Below are 5,073 nucleotides of genomic sequence, written 5' to 3'. Positions count from 1 at the left end.
CCCTGTGTCTCCCTACATCTGCCCACATCTGCCCTGTGTCTCCCTACATCTGCCCACATCTGCCCTGTGTCTCCCTACATCTGCCTACTATGGAAAAACCTAGAGCTGTAAGATGCATTGGAGCAACAGCAGAAATAAGCCCAGGAAGACATGGACCAGGGTGTGGATGTGGGGTGTTGACCAAGGTAGGGCCCATCCTGGCTGCAGGGAGCAGTGGAGCCTCCCCAAGGCCTGAGAGACATAGTGAATGGAGGAATTGAGAGTACAGAAAAGGCCAGGCGTGTTCCTGTCCCTAGAAGCAATTCAATTAAAATTGTCCCATGTGAGGTATGACTTATTGGTGAAGATTCAGAATGGAGCAGAGAGCAGGTACTCGTGGATTTGTTTGTGGAGCTGTTCTTACAGCTCTGGGTTTTTCCATTTAGGGCATGTGGAGATTCTTTGTCCTACGTGAGAGTCATTTAAGTGAGTGGGTCAGCACCACTCTGGTGGCCCCGTCTTGAGCAGTGTCATGAGCAGAATGCTGCACCGGTCAGTGAAATGATCTGCTCACCAGGCTGTTCTCCTGGAACGAAGGATTGATTAAGGGACCCCAGCACACCTCCATAGGCATGAATTCTAGAGTAGCTTGGGGCATCTGGTCAACCACCCCATGCAAGAATGATCTGAAAAGGGACACCTGGGTGGCTCAGTTGGTTAAGCGTCTGCCTTCAGCTCAGGTCATGTTCCCAGGGTCCCGGAATCAAGCCCTCCACTGGGCTCCCTGCTCTGAGGGGAGCTTGCTTCTCCCTCTCCCTCTGACTGCCGCTCCCCCTGCTTGTGCTCTGCCAAATCAATCAATCAATCAATCTTAAAAAAAAAATAATAACCTGAGGAGAAGGGAACAAGGCCCACATGGGCCTTGTTGATGACACTGTTGGTCATGGCAGGTCCCAGCACTGGAAGATTTAGAAACTTTCTGGCAAGGTACTTCAAAGTGTCAGCTACTCTGGGGCATGGCCAAGGGCATCTCCTTGCCTGGTTCTAAGGAAAGTCATGGAAAACGCAAACCCAAAAGATACTTCCAAGGAGACATGACACTAGTATCCCATACCGAGGTTGGAGTGCAGGCAGTATAGGGCTGCTCTAGGGAAGGGCTGCTTTCTGGAGGCAAGGAATTGAGTGAAGTGAGAGGGAGGGATCCCTCACCTGCGTTCTGCTTGCTGGTTGCTCTGAATTCCCGCTCAGTGTGCATAAAACGGGCTTGGGCCTGCTCACCAGCACTTGGCCATCGAAACCCAATAGAGCAGTTAACCCTAAAAAAGTTTGCTACCTCCTCCCTTGCCCTGACAGAAGCATCCGGGGCCATGGTCAGGGGCCACTTGCCACATTGGAGATAGAAATGCTGTTTTTCCTCCCATATTTTATATAGATATTTTCAACTTCCAACATTCACAGCCAAGCTTTCCACACCTCCTCTTCCTGGTTGCTCTGGTAGACCCCTGGACACACATCATGAAATAGTCTCCCTCCATATTCTTCGATGGCTCAGATCCCCAAAGGGCCCCCTTTGCCATGCTCCACATTCCAAATCGACAGCTCAGCCCCAGGCCTCTTCACGTCATCGAACTCCTTACCTACCATTCTAGTCCTGAGCCTGACTCTCCCACCTTCCTCTTGGTACCCCGCCCTGGCTCTCATACTCTGACCCACCTTGACATTGAGCCCAGGCCCACTATATCCCATCCCAACTCCTTCTTAGCTTAGATTCCCTTGCTTATTTGTTGTCCGTCTCCCTAATTAGAACATAATTTCGAAGATGATTGACACTTTCTCTGTCCTGGTCGCCTCTGAGTCATTGGAATTTAGCACAGTGGCTGACACATCCTTGTTAAAAGAATGGCCAGATGATTGAGTCATGTTTACATTTAAGGAATTGCAAGGTGCATCTTTTTCCCTATAGTTTAAACATATACCCATTGCATTAAAAAAAAAAAAAGTCCCTGTCTATTAATTCAATCATCTGTGTCACTCATGGGGCTGTTTCTAATTCTTCCGATTGGTTTTTCTATGGGCTGTACTTTCCTGCCTCTATGAATGCTTGGTAATTTTTTTACTGGGTGTCACTTCTACATTGCTAGGGGTTAGATTTTTTTTTGTTCATTTATTTTTTAAAAAAGATTTATTTATTTGAGAGAGGGAGTGACCATGGGGAGGAGCAGAGCGAGATGGAGAGAAAAAATTTAGCAGACACCTCACTGAGCGTGGAGCCTGATGTGGGGGCTTGATCTCACAACTCTGAGATCGTGACTTGAGCTAAAACCAAGAGTCAGACATTTAATTGACTGTGCCATGCAGGAGTCCCTCCTTTAAATATTTTTGAGTGTTGTTTGGAAACTCACTGAAAACAGTTTGCCTCTCTTGAGGCTTGCTTTTTAGATTTTATTAGGCAGGACTGGAAGAGCTTTGATCTACGGCTAATTTGGTCCCACGTGCATGGCACACCTTTATGGGATTTCTGTTCAATGACTCTTTTGTGAGAAGGTTTCTCCACAGTGGCTGTTGGGAGCACGAACTATTCCCAAGCTTGTGTTATTTCTGGAAGTTGTTCCACTTGCTCCTTTTCTGGTGATTCTTTCCCCAGCACTGAGTGATTTCCTCCCCCACATGCACGGCCCAGCTGTGAGCTGAAGACCTGAGAGTAAGCTCTGAAGATCTTCGGAGTCAGTCCGCTCTCTCTCTCTCTGCAGCTCGCTCATCCCTTGCCCCTCACCTTGCCAATGGAAGTCACCTTGGCCTCCCTGGACCCCTGGTACCAGTTCCTCGACTCAGGAAACCACTAGGCGCCCCCTGGTGGCCTTTTCCTGGACTGAGGCCCAAGCCCTATGGGCCGTTAAGTTCCACCATCTTGGGCTCACCTCTCTCACTTGTTTCCCTTCCCTTGGGGTCCATGTCCTGTAACTGACTTTTTCCATTGTTTTATACATTTTGTCTAGTCTTCAGTTATTTCAAGCAGGAGGGTAAGTCAGGTCCCTGTTGCTCTATCATGGCCATGATAGTGGTGTCCTGCTTTTTTATACACAGCTTACTCTCAGGTGCAACTCTCAAGTCCTTACTCTCAGTAGGCAGCATGGAAAGAAACAGTGAACTCTGAGAAATCCTGCGTCTAGCCATATATCGATTCTGGTTTTTGATATCTGTGTCTGTTAGCCATTGCTACAGTTGATGCTCCATAACATATCACCCTAAGTCTCAGTGCCTTATGTCAACAAGTGTTTATTCTCCTGATAGTGGGGTGTTTGGGTCAGCTGGGGTTCAGCTGATCTGGGCTAGGCTTGACCAGGAAGCCCTGCTCCAAGCTATGGGTCAGCTGGGCTTGGCTCCAGTATGTAGGCTGGGCTCGGATCTGCTCTCCAGATGTTCTGGGATGGAAGCTGAAGGGGCAGCACCTATTCCGGGCATGTTCTTCTCAAGACAGATCCCTGGAGTACAGAGAGGCAAGCCTGAGCACGCAAGACTTGAATCATGCATGTCTGCTATTATCCCATGGACGAAGGCAAGTCACAGGACCAAGCCCAGATTTAAGGGGTAGGAAAGTAGACCCCACTGCCGTGAGGCCATGGCAAAGCTTTGAACGTGTAATTTTATTATAGGGGGAAAAGTCTTAAGACTGGCTATTCGATCTACCACAGTTTCTCTATCTACTTCCTAAAAATCCCTTTTAGTAAGATCTGGGCAAGCCTTCCTCCTAGCATCACAGCCGCCTTCCTCCTCACATCTCCTATTAAGTGAACAGCAGAGCAAATTGAATTCTAGTAGGGACAGGGCTAGAGTCACTGGCCAGGCTGCTTTTCAGAAGACGGTTTGGAAAGCTCCACAGTTTGGCCTGGGGTGAACTCAGGCCTGGACAGTCTTTCCAGAGCCTTGCATCCATTTCTCCCCTTTCAGAGGCCAGTGAATTTTGGAGAAGATGCACTGTGGCCACGCCTGTGTCCATGTCCAAGGGCCAGCTTCCATCGGGAGGGGAAATTTGGAGAGAAGCTCCCTCTCTAGGGGCTGCATATGCTTTGTATATGACTCCCCGCAGGACGCCATGACCCAGCTGTCTGTTTTTCTTTCTTCTTCATTTCCTCCCTTGTCTTTGTGGGTTCACACCCTGCGTGGGGCCATACCACACATCTCTGTCAATAGGCCTTTGGATCCCGGAGATAAGTTCTCAGCAGGAGATCTAAAGTCAATAGACTCTAACCAGCTCTAGAGGGTGGCAGGCCCTCAGGTGTGCTAGGTACACTGAGGCTGTCTCTGCGGGGCTCTGGCCAACACCATGCTGCCCTCCGCGCTCTTGAGAGTGTGCGTGTTTGCTACGTGTCTGCCCTGTGGCCTCGGGGAGGATTTGAGGATCAGGCTGCAAGGGCTCTATGTGATCTTCCCGGGTTCTATAGACTTTACGGAGGACTTACTATGTGCCACAGAACCATGAGGGCCGGAAGTTGACCAGGGAGACTGGACTCTGCCTCAATGGGCCTTGGTCGCAGAGCCAGAGTAAAGGCATGGGACAGATGTGAGCCTGAGAAATAGGAGGTCTGGGCTCTGACTCTGCTGCTCATTAATTGAAGGAGTATTTATTTGGTTCCAGCTTGTCCTGGGCACACGGCAGTGAGCAAGATACACAGGTCCCTGTTGTCATGGAGCATTTAGTCTTGGGGGGATAGGGGGAGTGGCAGGCCATAAAGAAATAAGCAAATAGAGAAAGATGATATGTCACATAGTGATGGGCAAAATGAAACGGAGAAACGGTGGTGGCTCCTGTCAGGGGGTCAGGGAAAGCCCCCCAAAGAGGGGACACTTGCCGCTAACTAGCCCTTAGAAGCCAGCCCCTCCGCTCTGTTTCAGGTTTCTAATGTTATCAATGAGGGTATGGATTAGAGGGGCTCTATGGGTGACCTGGCTCTGAACTGTCATCATCAGCTTCTCCTGCGTGATCCTTTTACCCAGTCTGGGCAAGGGGAGAAAATAAGCCACTTACATGTATTTTCTCTCTGCCCTCTCTCCGGGGTGGCAGGTCTTGTATTCACAGGACAGAGACAGTGGGGG

This window comes from Enhydra lutris, unplaced genomic scaffold (assembly GCF_002288905.1).
Source record: "Enhydra lutris kenyoni isolate GAN:26980312 unplaced genomic scaffold, ASM228890v2 scaffoldscaffold17, whole genome shotgun sequence".
Classification (NCBI taxonomy): Eukaryota; Metazoa; Chordata; class Mammalia; order Carnivora; family Mustelidae; genus Enhydra; species Enhydra lutris.
The sequence above is the reverse complement of the archived record's forward strand: the minus strand, read 5'-3'. Positions refer to the sequence as shown.